Below are 22,663 nucleotides of genomic sequence, written 5' to 3'. Positions count from 1 at the left end.
TGAGTCTCAGTATCTGTTTTAATACAATGCTGGGTAGAGTCTTTCAGAGGTCCTCTGTGGTGGGCTCCTGTCCTGTTTATTGTTTTCTCCTCCCAATGTCCATCCCATTTGCCTTTCTGAGTAAGGATTCATCAGGTTACCCAGGGTCTTCCTTCTAGCTCAGCTTCTTTAGGTGTACAGACTTTAGTATGTCTAACCTATATTATATGTCTAGTATCCACTTATTAGAGAGTATATACCATTTGTGTCTTTCTGTTTCTGGAATACAGGGAAACACTTAAAGAAATGTTCAATATCCTTAGTCATCAGGGAGATGTGAATCACAACGATCCTGAGATTTCACCTTACACCCATCAGAATGGCTAAAATAAAAAACTCAAGTGATAATACATGCTGGATAGGATGTGGAGAAAGGGGAACCCTCCTCCATTGCTAGTGGGAATGTAAACTTGTACAACCACTTTGGAAATCAATCTGGTGCTTTCACAGACAATTAGGGATAGTGCTTTCTTAAGATTCAGCTATGCCACTCCTAGGCATATATCCAGAATATGCTCAAGTACACAACAAGGATATTTGTTCAATCGTGTCCATAGCAGTTTTATTTGTAATAGCCAGAATCTGGAAACAACCCAGATGTCCTTCAACGGAGGCATGGATACAGAAATTGTGGAACATTTACACAATGGAATACTACTCAACAATTAAAAACAAGGAAATCATGTAATTTGCAGGCAAAGGGTGGGAACTAGAAATGATCATCCTGAGTGAGGTATCTCATTTCCCTCTTAAAAGCCCAAGCATCTTGGCTGGAGGCATAGCTCAGTAGAGAAAACTCATAGAGAGGATGGCAGTCTAAAACACATAAGGCTCTGGATTTCATCACAGGTGCTACCTAAGTTGTTGTTAGGATTAGCGCCTGTAATTCTAACACTCTGGAGGTGGAGAGAGGAAAAGCAGAAACTCCAGATCAGCCTCACCTACATAGGAAATCCCAAGCTAGAGTTTGTCTGAATTTTTAAATAAATAAATAAATAAATAAAATTTAAAAGTCTCCCAGTATCCTTACATAAAGTTTAGGTACTATTTATTATTAAAATCACCACATTACTAATATCTCTTTTAAATGCGATAAAAATTTCAGATGCACCTTTAACTTTCTTCTAATTTCAAATTTTGTTATCTACTTCTTTCTTGTTTGGTTCATTTTTTTCTATTTGTGTGCTTTTTTTGTTTGTTTGTTTTGATTTACTTCTAAGTGGTCTTTCTGAATGCCTTTCTCCATTTCTATCACCAGCTCTACTGACAGTATTTGCACATATTTTCACAGCAAGAGAGTTTCGAATTCATCCCTCTCATTGTTGCCAGTAATATTTTTTCTAAACCTCTAAGCACCAACTTCTTTGACCCTATAGGAACCACAGATAAGATCCATTGTCCACTAAGTGCTGGGTTTTCTGCTAAGTGCCTGGAATCTCAGAATTCCAACATTGGTGATGGTTGTAGAATGATCACAAGTTCAAGGTCAACAAGGAAAACATAGTTTGACCTTGTCTGGACAAACAAACAAAAGCCTAAAAACTAAAATACAAGTAAAAAGGGTTTGAAATTTCTCATTGGCTTGCAGGGTTCTAAGCATCTTCACCCCAAGTTCTCACAGCAGTTTCATGCTGTGAAAAAGAAGCGTGTGCACAAGCCAAAGTACCCGAGCCTTTTCTATTGTCTTGGGAATTTGACGTGATTTATCCTGTTGCACACACATTCGCTCAGTCTCTTCCGCGTCTAAGTGGAATTCTTCCTACAAGAATATGCTGGCCAAGATCAGAGCCCGGTGTTCCAGGCAAGTGTATATGAATCTCCAGCCTAACATCCACAAAGCAGAGACTTAGGTAAATAAAGAAGGCTTTGCTGGGATGACTAAAGGCAGGGGCAAGGTCTGCCTTCTGCTGTATAAAGCAAGTCACCAGCTCAGTTCACACCGAGTTCCCAACTTACCCAGGAACATCTTTGCTTCAACCTGGTGCATGTGCAGGATGGAGTAAGTAGTCAGAAAATAGATGAAGACACTCTTTAAAGGGAAAATAAAATAACAAGGTTGAATTGAGGGAAGGAAGGAGTTAAACGTCCTTCTCTTGCATATAAAGAGCACCATTCTTGCCATCAGCCCTATGCCTAGTTTTCTTTTATTTGGATTTTAATACCTGAAAATTAGGTGTCATGCACACGTTATTGCTATTTGCTGTGGTAAATGAACTTCCGAAATGAAGCCCGGGTATCAGTTCCTCAATCTGTGTCATTACTGCTGGTCTAAAAACATCCTGAAGTCTTATTGCCTAAAATTCTCTCATTTCTGTCAACTTTATGTATTTACCTTTACAATAAATCAGATCTGATATAAATTAAGATCTTAATAGGCATCAAGAAAACTGGAACATTTCATTCTCTCCCTGACATACAGGAAATTTCCCTATCAACAATCTTTTTATAATAAAAATCAGATCAGTAATTGTTCTCTTTAAGTAGTGTTTTAGGCCAAATTAAGCAGAGCAATTTCTCAGCTCTGAAGAATGCTTATCAGGGCACAGTGAATTTCCAAAACTAGCAGGCTCGCTTCTTAGCAACAGTTTTCTCATCTAATGTCCTTATAAATAAACCTGGACATTTCGCTCTTCTCAACACTGAGCATCATTCCATCGGACTTGCAGTGTCCTTTTCCTGTCTCACATGAAAGCTCAAAGCACCATCTCTTTGTCCTTTTGCGATTTGCCCAACTTTGAATTATACACAAACAAAAGTAAGGACCATGTTCCTCTCTAAGTATTCAGACACATTTAAGGAAGCAAAGCAAACCATTATATATATGTTTGTATAACTGAAAACATACATTTTAAAAAGTAACAGTAAAGGGATGAAGAAATGCCACAGTACTTTAAGAACTTTTGCTGCTCTTTCAAAGGATGAATCCAGTTCTCTTCCCAGCATCTATATAGGGGCCTACAATGACCCATACCTTCAATTTCAGGGAATCCGTCAACATCTTCTGATATCCATGGGCTCCTGAAGACATTTGGTGCACATACATACACTCATGCCCAAACAGGAGAAATGAGTAAATATTATCTTAAAAGTAATATTCAATATAAAAATAATCATATGATTAAGACATGAAAATAATAAGTACATTTCCAAACCAATGGATGAAAATTACTTATCAATTTTAATAAATTGGTTCACATGTAAATGGTTTGTAAAGATCTATACTGAGTCTAATTTAATCTAATTTACTATATAAATTCACGGTTTCTATCTTATAGTCAATCTAGCATCCTTTATTTAAAAGCACCATATAATTAGCTCCCTTTGACATTGTTTAAAAGATTCTCTGTAGAAAGTGGCAATCAATTATATTCTATAAACCTTAAAACTTAAAAAAAAATCCATCGTTATGCCAGAATACAAGATGACTTAGAAACTGAGAAGTCGCAGGAAAGAAACATGGAATTCTTGCTAGTAGGAGCCACATATAAAAACTCAGAGTATAATCAGCACAGGAGATGACCATTCCAGGAGCAGGGACATAGTAAAATTTCTCAACCACAGGGTTGAAGAGGTTGTTTTAGTGAGGAAAAGGTCATCAATTAGAAATCAGTTCTGTTTTTCTTCTTGTGGAGTTCCTGTCTCCTCCAGGTCTTTCTGTCTTCCTCTTCTTCCATAAGGTTTCCTCCAGACTGCCCAAAGTTTGGGTATGAGTCTCAACATTTGCTTCAATACCCTGCTGGGTAGAGTCTTTCAGAGGACCCCTGTGGAAGTTTCCTGTCCTGTTCCTTGTCTTCTCCTATTTCTGATGTCTATCCTGTTTGCCCTTCTGAATGAGAATTAAGCATCTTCCCTAGGGTCCTCCTTCTTGCTTACTTTCTTTAGGTGTACAGATTTTAGTATGTTTATCCTATATTATATGTCTAATATCTGCTTATAAGTGATTATATACCATGTGTGTCTTTCTGCTTCTCGGTTACCTTACTCAGGATGATCGTTTCTAGTTTCCAACATTTGCCTGCAAAGTTCATGATTTCCTTGTTTTTAATTGCTGAATAATATTCCATTGGGACCTGCAGAAACTGATATTCTAAACAAGGACCATGCATGGAGAGGACCTAGACCCCCTGCTCAGTTTCCAGGTAGATTTCCTAGTAAGGTGGGTAAAGGCTGTCTCTGACATGAATTCAATGACCAGCTCTTTGATAACCTCCATCTGAGGGATGCAGCCATGTCAGGCCCCAAAGGAAGACAATGCAGCCAGTCCTGATGAGACCTGATGGGGTAGGGTCAGATAGAAGGGGAGGAGGACCTCCCCTATCAGTGGATTAGGGAAGAGGCATGAGAGCATGGGTAGAAACGGGAGGAGATGTAGGGGGCTAGAGTCAAGATACAAAGTGAATAAAATGCAATAAATAAATAAATAGAATAATAAAAGAAAAGAAATCAATTGACACAATCACCCTGAACATCCAGGAGTATTTTGTGAGCACCTGGGTAGCCATGTGTTAAGACCAATTGTCAGCATCAGGCATCGTCCTTGATTGTTTTAGACGTTATTCATCCATTTATTTAACTCCATGTGTGCGGTGTGACATGCATACAAGTGTGAATATGTGTTTGCATGTTTAATGCTCTGTATTCATGTGTATGGAAAGCTAAAGGTGGTTGACAGCTGCCTTCTTCATTCTCCTTCTCCAACTTATTTACTAAGGCAGGGTTTCTTTGTGAACCAGATCTCATGGACTCATACTCCATCTAAGAAGCTTGCTGCAGGCCTCCTGTCCTCGGGCATTATCATTTACTCCTCTTCCACCAAGACAGAAGATGGGAATTATAGTGTCTTTTCATTGGAAGCCAGGGATCCAACCTCTGCTCCTCATACTTCAATGACAAGTGTTTTGTCCGCTGAGCTGTCTCCCAAGCTCTGCTGCTCATGAAATTATACTTAGTTAGCACATAAGGTATTTGAAAGCATTATTCCACTTCTTGAGCAAAATATGTTTTAATAGATTCTCCTTTTCTCAAGTCTCTCAATCTTGCCTGTTGTCCCTAATTTTCCTTCACTCTCTTTTCCACTTTCATGACTCACAGGTTTAACCCACCCCAGTTTGTTTCTTGAGACAGTCTCTCAAGGAACCTAGAACTAGCTGATTGGCTAGATTGTCTGTCCAACAGGCCTTAGGAATCTCCTGTCCCCTACCTCTCCAATACTGGGATTACAGGTACAGGACACCTAACTAGCTTATTATATGGCTGCTGGAGATCTAAAGTCAGCTCTTCAGGGATGCAGGGCAAGCATTTCATTGACTGAACCACCTTCCCAGCCTCTGAGTAATACTGCTTACACTAGAGTCATTTCCATCATTAAAGGCACAGCAAGTAGATGATGACAGAGCTGTTACTTGGGATTAGACAACCTTCAAAATCAAAGCTGACTCTTCCTGTTTTTTACATCCTCACTGTTTGGTACTAAACTCTGTACAAGTATCTCTGAAACGTACTTAAGTCCACACAAAATCATACTGTGAACTTGCTTCTTACGGACTTAACTTTCACTTGTTTGTTTGTTTCTGAAGTTGTCTGGTTCAAAGAAGAAGGTGAACAGGCATGTGAATGAAGTCAAGAAAAAAACTCAAGTTAAAAAATAGTCAATTTGCATAAATCACAAAACCAAGGAAAATTTATTTTACAATTACAGTTTAGGAAGCCCTTCCTGCAGCTGTGTGGGATGCAGCATGATAGAGCAGAGGTGGGAGTCGCGGAAGCACTGGCAGTCATAGGCTGTCTGTAGTATTTTTGGAGGAAGGACTCAGTTTTTTCATATCTGAATGGCCAACTTCTCTTAATCTCTACATTGGTGGAGACATTTTAGGAAAAGATGTAAACAACAGTTGTGAAGCAATGGTGAGGGCGAAAGTGGGTTAACAGAGAAGTTGGACATGGGTCTTTTAAAAATGTTTTAAGAGTTGGGCAAAAGGCCTCACATGTAGAAATACTTGCCACCAAGTTGGACAATCTGAGTTCAACCCCACAGCAGAAGGAGAAAACCACTCCCAAATATAGTCCTCTGACTTCCACACAAGCCTTGATAGGAATATGCCTACATTCACATACTCCAAACACACACACACACACACACACACACACACACACACACACACACACAGAGCCACAGATAAATATAATACAATAAAATAAAGACATGTTTTGAAATTGTTAAGATTGTTTAAATTTCATTTTAAGTAACACATTCAAGCTATTTTTCAACCCTCTATATTTTAAAATTGCAGGTTAATATCAGTTTCAATGCTACTACTATGAGAATTTAATGATTATATTTAACCAGACCATGCTTTTCTAACAATCACTTTTTTATTAGAAAATACATTAAGCTTGTCCCAACTTTATTATTCAATAACAGATCTGCAAATATTAGTAGGCCTTATTTGAAATATTTTTATACAGGTTATGACACTTAATTTAATATCTTTGTTAATAATAGTAAATACATTAATGTCAGGCTGATTTTCAGCATTACCAGTATTTTCATCAATATATATTTCCCTATGGAAAGAAGATATGAAGGATCTTGCTATACAGCTCTGATTGGTCTCTAACTTACTCTATAAACCAGGTTGCCCTCAAACTAAAGAGTGAATTTCCACCTCTAGTCCATAATTAAAGCTGTTACAGGGATGAAATTCTATGCAGGTATATTCTGCACAGTGCTTACAGCAATACCAAACGTATATTCCAAAACAAAAGCCAAAAAGGTTAACCTCAAAACTTTGGCATCATTTTCCTAGAAAATACCAGTAATTTTTTTGTCATACAAAGAAAGCTTTTTTGATGGTATGAAATGTTTATAAAAAGGACAAAAAATAATGATGACATGGACTGAAAAGCAATTTATTTTAAAAAATTATCTACAAATCATTATTCTTAAATGACTTAAACTCCACCGCTCTTCATCCTAGTGTAACAGACAAGCACTGGTTTATCAATTGCTCCTCAGTGTGACATCCTAGAGGATTACCTGGAAAGGCAGAAAAGGAAGGAAAGAACTAATCCTGTAACATCCTGCTTTTAAAAATGTTAAGGATTATCTCAGTGGTAGGGTGTTTTCCCAGCCCACAAGAAGTCCTAGTTTCTATTCACAAGTTAACACTAGATGTGTGCATTTAGATAATAAGAAAATGTACATTAATTATGGTACACAAGCACAGTTGTGTCCATGCATTTATTTTCATAAACTTGCCACTCCCAAGCACATCCTACTTTCAAAAACTGTCACTGTCTGAAATTTCCATTCAGTTATCTTACTATATTTTTGATTTATTACAATTTTATATATTTTTTCCTTTTTTATTTTTATTTTTTATTAATTACACTTTATTCACTTTGTATCCCCCCATAAGCCCCTCCCTCCTCCCCTACCGATCCCACCTTCCCTCCCCCTTCTTCACGTATGCCCCTCCCCAAGTCCACTGATAAGGGAGGTCCTCTTCTCCTTCCTTCTAATCTTAGTCTATCAGATCACATCAGGAGTGGCTGCATTGTATGTAATCTGATAAAGTGAAGCCTTCAGGTCTTGAGTATTTGTTGTATTTTTGACGTTAACCAGGCATAATCTTCCAGCATAGCTCTGCCTATTTGTTTTGAGACAAGGTCTCATTCTGTAACCCAGGCCAGCTTGGCAGTAATGATGCAGGCTAGTAGGATCTAGAAAAGATCATTCTGAGCAAAGTATCCCAGAAGGAGAAAGACAAACATGGTATATACTCGCTTATATGATAAACATAATGAAGTCTATACACCTAAAGAAGATAAACAAGAAAGCAGACATGGGATAAGAATAGCAATCCTTACTTAGAAAGACAAATGAGATGTGCATTGGACTTATGATAGGAGTCTACCGCAGAAGGCATCTGAAAGACTCTACCTAGCAGTGTTTCAAAACAGATTCTAAGACTCATAACCAAACCTTCGGTAGAAGGAGAGTTAGTATGATGTGGAAAGGATAGGAGCTCCACAAGGACCAAATATATATGGGCACAGGGTTTTTTTTCTGAAACTGTTCCTCCAACCAACGACCATGTATGGATATAACCTAGAACCTTTGCTCGGATGAAGCTCGTGGTAGCTCAGTAACCAATTGGTTTCCCATAGTAAGGGGAACAGGGACTGTTTCTGACATGAACTCAATGGCAGGCTCTTTGACCTCCCCACCCCCCAAGGAAGGAGCAGTCCTGTTAGGCCACAGAGGAGGACTTTGCAGCCAGTCCTGAAGATACCTGATAAAACAGGGTCAGAGAAAGGGGAGGGGGTCCTCCCCAATCAGTGGACTTGGAAAAGGGCAGGGAGAAGCTGAGGGAGGGTGGGTGGGATTGGGAGGGAATAAGGGAGTGGGATACAGCTGGAATACAGAATTAATAAAATGTAACTAATAATAATAATAAATTTTTAAAAATGATGCAGCCTAGGCTTGCCTCAAACTGCGAGAGATCCTCCTGCCTCAGCCTTCCTGGGGTTGAAACTGGAGATGTGTGCTACCACCTCTGTATTAATCTCTCTACTTTCAACAGATATGTGGTAACTGGAAGACTGTCATGTCTCTTAAAACTTTCCTTACCCTCTCAGCCTCGTTTCCTAGTCATCTGTCTTTGTGATTATCAATCAGCATATTGTAAGTATCATGAATGGTTCTTGTTAAAAACAAAGACAGTGATCCTCGGATTCTGAATCTACATTTTCTGAGTTTGTCTTTGAGGAAACAGATGATAACAAACATTCTGTGAGTCTCTTAGATGTCTGGGAATTGACAGTCTCTTTTAAGTAATTTATGGGATAATTTCATCCTCAGTGTTGACACTGAGTAGTACTATAGTTCCTTTGGATCTCTCTATATATATTATTGAAGTTAATCATCACAAAAAGCCTACGTAGTAAGTGCCACTCCATTGGTGACTTTACTCACAAGGAAACCGAGGGCTAAAGCAACAGCATGCAGCAGTATGAGCATCGTCGCCACACTGTGAAGTCCACAATCAGGACACAAAAGATAAAAGTACACAGGAGTGAGACTTATGCTTGAATCCCTCAGCGGCACTAAAGCGACTTGATTTGGTCATGGGACTACTTTGAACAGCAGTTAATCACAGAAAAATGATGATTATAGTGCTGATTTATGTAGGTCACAGCAAACCATGATCATTAAAAAAACTTAGTCCATTCCTGACTCTAATTTTACTTTTACTGTATTATTTCCATAAGCACAAACCCACTTTAAAGTTCATTCTGTGGCCTGTTTATTGTTTACTCTTCATCACCTCCACCTTTAATAATTTTATTAATGGATGTGAATTAGTCATTTAAGATTAGTCATTAAGAGGCATATCTATTATATAAATCACCATAGCAAGCTTGTTCAAATACGTGAAAATCAGAAACAATGGAATTTCAAATTAGCAGCATGTTAGACAAAACCAAAATTCTTAAACAAAATGGTACGGTTATTGAGCACAGTATTGTTCAAAAATAAATAAATAATACTTTATGAAGATTGTGACAACAGAAGCACCACATGCTATGAAATTTACTTGCAATTTATATGTATATACTTATGTACATATGGTTATATATACATATAATTGCATATACTTGTGTCCAAAGCTGTGGAGAAGATATATTAGTACTATCAATCGTTAAGGGTTTATGAGTGATGCTATCCCTATTTTGCAGGTCACGGGTGTTTTTGATATATTCTCTTTAAAATAAAGATTTGAGAAAGGATAACTTGTAAATAAAATTTTAAAAATAAAGGTGATGTAAACTACTAAAATGAAGCATGCTGTCTTTTTCTTCTCTCTCAGGCTAAGACCCAACAAGAATGTATTTCTCATTGAGGGCTTCTTTTGTTTCTAACATGCCCGATTCTTGAGCTGCTCAAAAACAGATAAAGATCCTCTCAAGCTGTGTGTGTGAGGAATTTTAACCTGACCAAATATGGCTTTCATGGAAATTATTCAAATAAAATATCTGCAACAGAAGGCTCCGAAATCAGGGAACAAACTGTTTTTCACTGTGTGGGGGTTAATTTCCCACTTGCATGAGAACCAGCTTTCCTCAAATAAAGCCAGAGTAGCCCCATTCCTGTCTTTAGCACTTGCTTACTCTGTGGCATGTATGGATCTATCTCACTTACTGTCATTACTAATCTCTCTATGACCTTGGGAGTCAAATAAATCTACAGGTGCTTTTATTTCTAATATAAAGTGAGAGGATGATATTGCAGATACGTTTTTTTATTGTTTTAAATATTAGCTCAGTAATTAATTAAAACCTTATGACTAAATCCTCAGTGAATTACTCAAACAGTAATCATATGACACAAAATCAAATGATGTCTTTACTGAGATCAGAACATGGAGACAGAAATAAAAGCATTGGGTAACAGACCCTTCATTACTACTTCAAGCCTACTACAGTCAAGAAACAGACCTTCAGCAGAGTTGGGCAATGCTAGCTTTGCCTCTAGTCTAAGGAGGACAGGCAGAACTTTGGGTGGCAAGTGTGGAGAGTTAGAGACAAGAAGAATGTACAGAAAGGTGCTAAGTGCGTTCTAGAGAGGTAGGGCAGAGGAAGGAAGTGTTGCCTCGGGGAAGCAACACTTCAGCAGAGATCTGAGGAATGAGTAGGAGCTAGCCAGCAAGCTGGGCAGGAACAACAATCAGCTGGCATTTGCTCCCTGGTGCTCTGTGCTGGAGCTCAGGAGCTGCCAACACTAACTTCATGCCAGGTGACAAACGATCTGAGTGCCCACAGCTGCAGCTGTAGGTTTATATGCTCTCCCTCCTACTTCCATTGTTAATGAGCCCAAGATCTGGGAAAACACATCTCAGTAACCAAAAGCTCTTCTGTTGGTCTTTGGTCCACAGATACCAGAGAAGCATCTACATGCAGTTAAGAATACAGCTAAAAGCCTATTATCTACCTCTAACTCCTGCTAAAAAGAGTAGTTACTGCTCCTAACTTATTCTTACACATCTCCTGGCATGCTTATAAACATGCATATTATAAGAAATAACTGTACATTTTTTTTGAGGAACAGCTCAAGAGTACATCAATGCTTCAAAGTCTCCTTGTAGATAATTCTTTCTTTAAACTGCCTGTGTTCTTTAACATACACATACATAGTGCACAGTGATTACTGTAATCCTCTACCCTTCCTAATCTCCCTCTCACCCATATTAGTTCCTCTCTTCTCTAGAATTTTTTTTAAACGTTCAAATCTTATTTTTTTTAATAACTACTAAGCCTAGCCATGCGTGACTTGGGTTTGGAACTGTGCAATCTGTTGCTTTTTTTTTTTTTTTTTTTTTTTTTTTTGGTGTGTATACAACTGGAGACGATTATTACTGCTGCAAATTTTCACTTTCCTAAATATTATAAGTTATGACTTGGGACCATCTTAACCTGAGCTTATGCAAATCCTCAGAGACCACGTTAGTCTCTCTCTCTCTCTCTCTCTCTCTCTCTATATATATATATATATATATATATATATATATATCCCGTATCTAAATAGCTTTCTGGAGTCTAGATCTGTTTCATGTTATGTTTAAAGAGCTGGTAATTTCACATAATTAACTAACGACAGGGAAATGCCTCCTTCTGACGAGACTTATCAAAAGTGGTAAATCCCCAAACAGTCACTGGAGTGACTTCCATTATAACCATTAGAACCCATTGCTATGTGATTACACCACCTATTTTAATTTGTATTAACAATAAAGATTTAATCTTGATTTGGTTTTCAAAATGTAAGCAAATGTCTGTGTTTGGCAGTGTGTTTCAAACATCAAGTGGAGCCAAAGGAAGCACTGAATTTGCTTTCTGCCTCTATGGAGTGTATAACACAGTCAGAGAGGCTAAAGGAAAATCATGTTAAAGAGATTCAGTGACACTGAATGTAGAAAATATTGACATCAGGATACACAGAGAGAGAAGCAGTAGTTTCTGTCCATGGGAAAATAGGACTACAGCATGGTACCTGGGGCAGGGAGCCATTCGCTACTCATGGGTTTGCTCTCTTTGTTTTTGTTTGTTTTGTGTGCTTTTCAATATCAAACAAGATATCAGTTTTGTTACAGAACACTGTACTTCTTCCAACTGCTAGCTGATAGACAATGACGATCTTCTGAACTGAAGTTTTAAAAACTCCAAGAATAATCTTGTCAATGCTGTTATAATATACATATATATGCACATGCATATATATGTGCATATAGAGAATTTGTATTGTTTTAAGTCTAGCACAAAGGAGAATATCTACAGCACACACTGCTTCACTTTCTCGCGAACTGAATAGCCAGCACTATTAGCACAGTGCAACTTTCCTCATGCGTTAGTATCCAAGCCATGCTGCGCCCAGGGCTGAAGGTCAGGCAAATGAGTCAGGTAAGCTCCTAAGTCTTTCTGCTTCACCTCACACAGCTGATGATAAAGCATGAGTGGCAGGTCCAGCAAGATGGAAACCAGAGTCATTGTGGAAATTTGTCATATTGACACTGATGGGAGAAAAAGCCTGACTCTGCGCAGATTAGCTCAGGGTGAAACTGAAATTCTGTAGTTGATTTGACTGGCATTTATAAACTCTACTGACACTCAGGTCTTAACCTTAGAAATTCCACCTTTGTGTGTTTCTAGTTGAGTCGAAGAAAATAAATTAAGACAAATAAATCATCTTTGTAGAGGAAAGCTCTCTTTGGTGCAATGGAGCCAATTTTGGGTAGATTTTTTTTTTCTAAATTTTTTTGCTCCACTATTAATGGTTATTAATGGTTATTAGGCATTTTCATATAACATTATATAGATTCATTTATTGCTTTTGAGTGATTCCCATGCATAAATTCCTGTAGTTTGTTCTTTCTCACTTAGAGTCATCATCTCAATTAACCTATATTTATTTCCTAACTTTCTCGTACTTGAGTCTGTGTCAATACAAGGCACAGACACTGCTGATAAGTGGGGGGAGAATGCCCTTGGATAGGGGCTGTAATTCCAGTCATGCTATTCAACCTCCCAAAGTACAAGGAGACCAACTGTTAAAATCCTCCCAATTGATCACTTTATATCAAAATAATTATAAAGAATTTTAGAGAGTTCATTTAAAGTGAGTCATTTACGACCCAATATATTGAAGTGTTCTCATAAGTAAGGAAATATATTTTGGAATAAAGAATCTTGTAATTCTCTACCTGCTTCCCTGTATTAATCTCATTAACACGTGTCAGACCTCACTGTGACTTTGGTAGAGATATGAAGATAAACTGGTAAATTATCCCTGAATAAGTACATAGTTTACAATTATCTTCACAACACGTTTTTAAAAACTGAAGGCTAAACTTGTAAAAACAAATGAAGTTAAAATGGAATAAAATTCCAAATCAGTTATGGTGATTTCAGGAAACTGCTTGGGGCCACCTGAGCCATGAGTTGATTTTAATGAAACAATAACTCCAAAGACATGGACCTTGGAGGTTGTGTTTCATGTGTGCACATCAAGATTGAGGAGAACTAATGCAGAGTTGTGACAGTATCTCCATTTCACCACTTGTTCTTTCGCGCCTTCACTCATTTGGTAGGAATATGCTTTTTCAGGCAATTTCCAACCCCTGACAACATACATTAAGAAAACAATAAAAGATCCAAGATCTTGATATGATAAAAAAATAAATAAAACTTATAGTTCCGGAACTTTTCTTTCAGTTCCTGCTGTTATGTACCACACTAAGTAATTATAAGACTACTGAATGTTTACGTGGTTTACTGTATTGGGGGATAAACCTAATGATAACACCCTTGCAAAAACCCTGTGGCATATAAAACCAGCTTAGTACCTAGTTCCAATCCACCATTGGCGTGAAAAAAAAAAAGAAGAAGTATTTAGCATAATATAAGTGCCTGACTGGAATTCCTTTCTACTGCTTCATTACACCCACGCAAAGCATCCTTCACAGATTCTTTGAGATGAAATTCTTACTAGTTCCCCTAACCCAGGTATCTTCCTCTACTCCAATTCAATACACCCTATACCTGTGCAGCTCCTGTTAGCATTTGTTCTTAGTTTGGGATTTATTGTGTATTCCTATTCTCTAACATACCCAACTTAGTGATTTAACTGGCACCTTTGAAGGCAGAGTCTCAAAAGTCTCCAACCTGTCAGAGCACCTTGGGCTTCATCTCACACACATTCTTGCCTGTGTAGCTTTTTATTTACATTGCCAAGATCAAATAGTGATAATTCTTGTTTGTTTGTTTTTACTGCCAAAGTATAAAATTCAGTCACTGCTCAATGGATAAGTTTCTCAGGGAATCAGCAGCAGCGTAAATGTATTCTGACATCAGTGTTAGAGTAACGGTAATAAGTAATTCTCAGCCTCACTTGTTCCCGTGTATTTCTGAACCTTTGAGACTTTCAGTTTTCTGATTTGTTTGTAACAAAACTCCCAGTGGGAACTCTCCCATTCTTAAAACCATCAGGAATACAACATATAACCCTGGATGGAAAGAATCCATATGTATATGACTGTGCACCTTGCTCCAATACAACCAACTCAGACAATAGTTTACATCCAGAAGATAAAACCAATCTTTTCTCAGAATTTAAGAGCACAGAAAACTAAAGGCATAGCTGAATGAAACACGGGCAATTTAAAATACAAAAGCAAAGCAAGGATATCCTTTTCATTCACATTTAATTTCTAATCAATGTTTGACCTGCTTTCTAAGTTACCTAGGCAGAAATATAGTGTGACGTTACAAATGTCCAGCCATGTGCAGTAACTGTGCAATGGCAACTTGGCATCTAGAGCACATATACGTTAGTGTGTATACAAACACAGCACACCTTCTCAGGACACATTATTGCATACAGATGTACACGCATGTATATATTTTTCATGGTGATTTCACAGGTACACAATGGGTTTTCTGGAGCACATGTATGAAAATATATATGCTTTACAGGTGTGGTTAAGCCCACACCTGCACATAGAAATATTTCAATGTCTAATGCATGATAGTGAAATAATCCTTTCCATTGTCTTTTAAAAGTCTAGAAAAAAAAAAAAAACTACAGCAATACAATTTAGGTTTATTTCTTTCACTAAAACAATACTTAGTAAAGTATTTTAGCATCATTATTTTGTGTAGTTCAGACTATAACTTACATCTTCTTTTCCCCCATAAACATTTTTTTATAAAGCTTTCATTGTATCAATCTTGAAGAAAAATAAAAAGAAACCTTGTGACCCTGACAAGCTCCCATGATCTTAGGGAAAACGAAATTAATTTCTACATATAGGCACAATTCAGGACACAGACATTTGATACACAAAGGATGATCAGACGAGTTCATACCCGGCACAGTTCCATTGAGTAGTTTCTGTGGCTCATATCGGCTCCTCTGCCCACGGTCAGCGCTGCTTTGAAATACTACAAAGCCATCTACACTCCGAGTACCGCCTGGATAAGTTCTTTCCGTTCTCGGAAAAGGAGCGACTTTCACAGCTTGTGATGCCTTGCTGTCTTGGTCCGCCAGAGACTTCGGAAACCCACCTCTGAGCTGAGCTGGGTTAAGCCCAGACGCTCTAAGCTTCATTCTCAGCAACGGGCAACTGGCCACTCTCTGGGCTGAGAATGGACTCTCGCTCGCCATCTGGAGGCAGCTCCAGGAAGCTGCGGCGAATTTTTAACTGTGGGTGGAACAAAAATGTCAGCAAATTCTTTGTTAATAAGCAGCACACTGTTTTATTTACACACTACGCTAATAAGAAAAAAGAAATACGAGAAGTGAAGGACGGACGGACTTAGAGAGGAGAGATGAAAAGAGGAAGAGAGGAAGGGAGTTAGAGGGAGAGACACAGAGAGACAAAGAGACAGAGAGAAACAGAGACAGAGGAGAGAAATCAGAAGAGTTCATAGGAAACATCATTCTGTTCCTTGTAAATTTCTATGAATTCTATTACTTTCATTCTTTACATTAAAATGAAAATACTGTTATTTCATATATGCATAAATTCTTCACAAGACTACAATTTAATTTTTCACTTCTTGGTGATTCATCACAAAGTAAAATAATCATCCTAGACTGCTACCAGAGATTTCCACATCTTTGATACTTAACTCAAAGACAGCTTTGCAAAACAGAAATCTGGTGTCTACACTGAGAACAGAAGCATGTTAAAAATGGGCTTCTACTTAAAAACAGCTATAGCTCTTACCAGTAAAACTGTAACATACTTGCCAGCTTAGTATAGTAACCAGAAGGAGCTGTTTCACTGAGTTCCCGTGGCCAGGGGTTAAAAGATTTTCAGATTACAACAGTGTGTCCTCAGTTACCTCCAAGTCTCCCTTTAAAGTCTCTTCCATTAAAGGAGAGCAAGTTTTAAGCTCTGTCAAATGAATCAAATATTTAAAAGCTTCTTTTTTTGCCTTTACTGTCTATTTATAAATTTGATTACGGGTTATTTCTCTATTGCCTACAGATTGGAATAAGCATCCTATTTGGGTCCTATCAGGTATGTCCTACCATGGATCAGTATTTCCACAGTTTAGGTCAGGATTTAATGTTTTATATTAGAAAAAATACAGAATAAATTTGTTTTATTGATATTTCAACTGAGTTGTTTATTGCCATACCAATAGCAAATATGTTTTTCTAATGTACTTAATTAAATGTTTTAAAATAACATTTTCTATGCATATGTTTAAAACCATATCTTTTGGTAAGTTTGTACAAACACTAGAAAAAATGTTCTAATAGTATCTAAATATCATCAGTTCTTCATGTAGCTGTATCAACAACTCCTAGACGTTTAAGAATGGGGATTTCTTAGCTAGTTATATCCTAAATTTCATGACTTCTATGCTGCACTGTGTCTAGTGATAACATGGAAACTCTTAGACAACCAAAAGACTTATATTTCCTGCATAGCATTGCAGGAAGAACTGTTGGAAATATGTAAATGGCAAAGAAACAGTAGATAAACACAAATATTCATATTCATATTCAATATTCATCAAAACCTCTTACATGAACATTTAATAGAAGCATGTAGATAAGTTCGGGAAAACATTTTTACGTTTCTAATGTTTGGGCCTCCATGGTCAATGCTTATGCAAACATTCCCACAAATTCAAAGAATAATTTTATTAAAAGAATAAGTTATTTATTCTGTGTGTAAAGAAAACTTTTAAAAGATGGGTTAAGTTGTGAATCTCATAGCCAAAGAGAATTTTCCTGACTTCGTCTGGGGCAGAAGCTGGAAGGAATGTGAGCTGTTGTTTCTTACATAGGTGACTCTGTGGCTAAGTTCTCATGGAAGAAAACTCAAACTTTATTTTATGATACTCAGGCCAGAGCAAATAGAGTGAGATATTACAAATACCTAAATAGATATTTAGAAAACAGAGAAAGTTGTGGGTATTTTTCATTTTAAAAAATATTTTGATATTCATGCATGTATCTTAGTATTTGGACCAATATTCCCGTTCTCTCTCCTTCAATCCTCCTGTTCCTCCTGACTACTCCAACCACACTGAAACTCATCAATGCTCACTCTGAGTCTATGTATTTGCATGGGTATCATTTTAGAGGCTGAATCCTGAAAAATACACCCCAGTAGCCATTAGCAATAAATAGCTAATGGTACAGGGGTGAGACTTAACAGAAAATTATTTCTATTTCCATCAAATTTAAAGACAGTGTAAGATCCAAGTCAAAATCATATAGTGAGGCCAAAAGAACTGAGTTCTAAATGCCTTCTTTATTAATAAACTATGATATGGTTCTATATTAGATTTATATTGGTATATAACAAACTAACAAAAAAAAAAACTTACCGATTTAGACAAAATATATTTATTACATCTCACATTCCCTAAGCCAGGAATTGTTCTGGATTTATCTCGGATTTTTCCTGTCCTCATAGTTCCTAAAGGTTGTAGGCCAGACTTCAGGTAAACTAGAGATTTGACTAAGGAAAAGTCTATTTTTAAGTACCAAAAGATTGTCACAAAATTCATTTCCTTGGGATATTGAACTCATCATGGCTTGCTTCTTCAAGGTCATTGGGTAAACACCTTCCCTTAAGGAAGAGGACCAGCATTTTCTGAGGACATTTTCCCCATTAAGCCAGACCAGCAAGGAAAACAAACAAACTAACTAACTCAACATAAAACTTTCAGGGACTTTAATTATATATACAAAACCCTTTCATAGTTGCTGTGTTTTATTGGGAACAAAGAGTAGATTCTGCAGAGAAGATGGAGATAACACTGTACAAGATCAGGCTAGAATGTGTCTCAAAACCAGTATCTATATAAACATTCACATGGCTTCTTGCTATTATTTAAAGCTAAGTAGAACAGTTTGAGAGAAGTTGGGAGTTTAGTCTTAACCATGTACCATGCATTAATAATGTTTTCTTTCCATGAGATTATTTAAAATACTTGTCAAATTGTTGTCTTTGTAACAAACACTTTCTGCATCAGTGTTAGTTCACAACACTTAGTCTATATTTTTGTGTATTTTAGTAAACTAGCCAAGAGGTAATAGAATTTTGACATATTCCATTAAATATGTAATGGAAAAGGCTTATACAAAGGAAGTTAATTTCAACCTATTATATTGGTGAAGGTTGGTTCAAAGACATGGGCTAATAGAGGGAATTTGTAGATACATACTGTATTTGTGGAGGACCTGAGTGTTAACAAGAGAAGTTATTTGGTTAGCAAAGGAAAAGGGTGTAGAAGATACAATCATTAAATTGATACAATGAAAAGCACCGATACAGATATTTCTCCAGTGATGTTATACATGATACTCATGTCTCTCTGAACAAAGCCTCTCAAATCTAATGAACCATGCTCTCAGGTGGCTCAGCTTCATTCAAGTAGAAATATACACCTGGCCACAAAATTTATAAACCTTGTTCTTAGCCAGAAATCTGTGATTTGTTTGACCTTAATGAAAAAAAAAAATGTCCAATTAGAGTTTCATATGAAAGAGAAGTCCGTCAAATGGTTTCCAGTTCTGCAGCTAAAAAGGTCATGCAGTAACTATGAACTCTGTGCTTGCTGATGCAAAGAAAATTGATTTGAGGGAAGGAAAATAATGCAAACTCAGAAGGATGTAGTGACTAAAGGCAGCATTCATTCCTTTGATACTTCAGTGCATTCTCGTGAGTTTCCTGTTAGAGACTGTGCGACATTCTATGTGACAGGAGCCCCACAATGAGCTACAGTTCGTATTGTCCTGAACCTTGACTTGTAGAGAGATTAACAGGAACTGTACACCAACAGGTATATTGTGTGTCACTAGCATTGCAACTACGAGAACCAAAAGAAAGGAAATTATGAAGTCCAAGATTAATGGAGGAGTCACTCTTCGTGTGTTTTCTGTATGATTGCAGGAATCTGGTCCAGGTTGATGAGGACCTGGTTCTGGGGAGCAGTGCTCGGCTCATCTTGTAAAATGCTCCTGTGTGAACAAAACGTTACCACAAACTGACAGTGATGTTAGATGTGCACAGTACTTAGTCTATATTACTGTGTATTTAGGTAAAATAGATAAAAGATGCTAGAATTTTAACTTACTAGTTTGAATCAATGTTAGGAAAATCTTATAAAGCAGAAGTTAATTTTGATGGATTATATTGTTGAAAGCAGCTGTTTATCAATATTCTTGACTTAAGATCACAAAACCAAAAAAAAAAAAAAAAACGCTCATCAATATCTAAGAGAATACTCCTCAGTGATTCACAAATAACTAATTCAGCATTACTATCTGATATCAATAAAAGTGTATTGAAGATATATTTTAAGAAATGTAGTTCATTCCTATTCCTTATTTATAGCGAGTTATTTTGTTTCAGACTAACTATACTTTGTTGTTGTTACCAGATCTCACTATGGAGTGTTGCTTAGTGGCTGTGAACTTCAGTTCCTTCACCTTTGTTTCTGCAATACTGTAATTTCAGGCATACATCATTATACCCATTAAGACATTTAAAGACAGAACAATGAAAGCAAATATTTTACAGGGGTCAATTTATTTTACATTTTGTATCCTCACAACACACACAGAGAGGGGCCATTATACATAGAAACCTATGTACATATAGTTTTGAAGTCATTTTTTTTTCAAAATGGTAGGCTAGGAATTGCTTAATGGTCATTTCCCTAGTTCCGTTTGAATAAAAATGTCCGAATAAGTTAAAAAACAGGGAAACAAGTAGTTTAGATCAGATTATCCTTTGAATATTTAAAGCTGCAAAATTAAAACTACGTGTTAAGAAATAGAGGTAGTATTTTGCATTATAATTAATTATTTTAATGAAATCTTTTACAAGAGGTTTTATGGTGATAACAGGTATTGATAACAGGAGAAATCACATATTATCTCATTAAAGTGAGCTGCCTGAAATGCACCATGTTGTACTCAAGATAACATTGTCTTGATAATAACTTGACTTCAGGTATTAAAGTAATGATTCTAATATTACGTAATTGATCATATGTCAGTGGTTCTCAACCTTCCTAATGTTGTAACCCTTTTAATCCAAATTGCGGTAATAATATATGTTTCTCATGCTGTAGCGACCCCCAATCATAGTTATTTCATTGTTGTAATTTTGCTACTGTTATGAATCATAATGTAGATATATGACGTGCAGGATGTCTGATAGGCTACCCCTAAAGTTCTTGTAACCCGTAGGTTGAGAACCACTGTGATAGGCCATTCTTTCCAGTTCCTTTAAAATGACTCCGTGATTCTATAAAATCTTACCAGACTGATAAGATGGCTCAGCAATGGGTAAAGCCACTTGCTGCCAAGCTTGATGATCTAAAGTTGATCCTCAGAGTGAACTCGTGTTTAAGAGAAATATAACTCCTTTGAGTTGGCATTTAACATTTATGAGTATAACATGGCACGGGCCACACTGAACAGATAGTCTTTTATTCTCTTAAGAAAGTTCAACTTTTTACCTTCATACACTTATCTACTTGTTAAAAATAATCAAGTTTTATTTAATGGAAACCTACCAAGTGCTGAGATTCTTGTCTCTGTGTGTGTGTGTTTGTTTTGAGATTCTTCAGTGAAATAATTTAAATGATGAATGAGTAATTGAACATATAACACTTTCTCCACAATTAGGTTTATATATAAAATTGGTAATATAGCTACCAAGCACAAATATATCCTAAATGTTCACTAAGTTGTCATAAAATGCTTTTGAGAAAAAGAGAGTATGAATTATTTTTAAACATTTAAAGGTATTTCCGAGTGCTCTTCTGTGAAGGTTCAGGGAGATCGACAGAAATAAGCAGTTCTCTAAATACCTAGCCCTTAACCATGAACTTTGAAATTCCTCAAATTTATTCATTAAATATTGATATCCACCAACAATTCTATTTCTCACGTGTATATTTGCTTAATTTTCACAGGTTACATTCTCACTTAACACATTATTTATAACTGCATTTTCAGTTGTTTCATTGGTGGTAGCTCAAATAAAGTGGCAGTTAGCTTTTTGCTCACTTAGTGTACAAAAATCTTTAAGATATGAAAGTAAAGAAAAGTGGTTGGCTTCATGATTATTTGTGTAACACCTTAAAGCAGGGGAACAGGACTTGTCCATCACAGCTTGCAACATACAATCTGGGCATGCTGTGACTACATGTAGGTAGGACTTACGATCAAATATTCTATTTCACAATAAACCATCAGTGTCACACATGTCAAAAAATGTGTTTACTTTAAGCCTTCTGAGGCAATAACATATAAGTTAGCCAAGAAAAATATGCCAATGCTATTCATCTTAATTCCATTGTTTCTCTCTGGAGAGATGACAGAATAATTAAAATGGAATTATTCAAAAACACATCTTTATGTCTTAAAAATTTGTGATAGATAACATTATATGGCTTTTTTGTTGATCTGAAAATTAATTACATTTTATATATTGTTTTTATGCTCTACCTTTACTTGATATTTCAACATCAATAAAAATATCATATTTCAAGGGAAGATTTCTTCTTTCCACAGTGTGAATGTTTCATTAAGTTAGCTATAGCTAAAGCAACAAATATCTTTATAGTAAACACATAGAGCAAAGGAACATGAAAGGTGTTTAACTCTGCATATTTTTAAAAATCTAGCCTGAAATGCTCCCATGGGTAGTGTCCCCTTTTAATACTAGCAGCCCATTCTATCAATTCAACTTCACGATGCTCCTTAGAGCCAATAAATATGTGAGTGTATTTGAAGTTCTCTTATCAAAAAATAAGCATGAAAATCAAATGAGGTAAAAATAGATCCAAAAGTCAAAGAGAGTCAGCTAATTTAGAGATGATGATCATGTGAGATCCTTTACGGCTCTATTCCCCAGCCCTGAAGCAAAGGGGCATGTGTGTGATTTCACACTTGCCTACTTGGAATATGGCAGCCCCTGGAGTTGTGCAACCATCCAGCAAGGCCTGAAGCTTCCTTCAGCCTATTACAGCAGTTTAGTTTCTCTTAAATTTGACTCTTTTTTTTTTTCCTTCATAACATGGA

Source organism: Meriones unguiculatus, chromosome 2 (genome assembly GCF_030254825.1).
Source record: "Meriones unguiculatus strain TT.TT164.6M chromosome 2, Bangor_MerUng_6.1, whole genome shotgun sequence".
In the NCBI taxonomy this organism is placed as follows: domain Eukaryota; kingdom Metazoa; phylum Chordata; class Mammalia; order Rodentia; family Muridae; genus Meriones; species Meriones unguiculatus.
The sequence above is the reverse complement of the archived record's forward strand: the minus strand, read 5'-3'. Positions refer to the sequence as shown.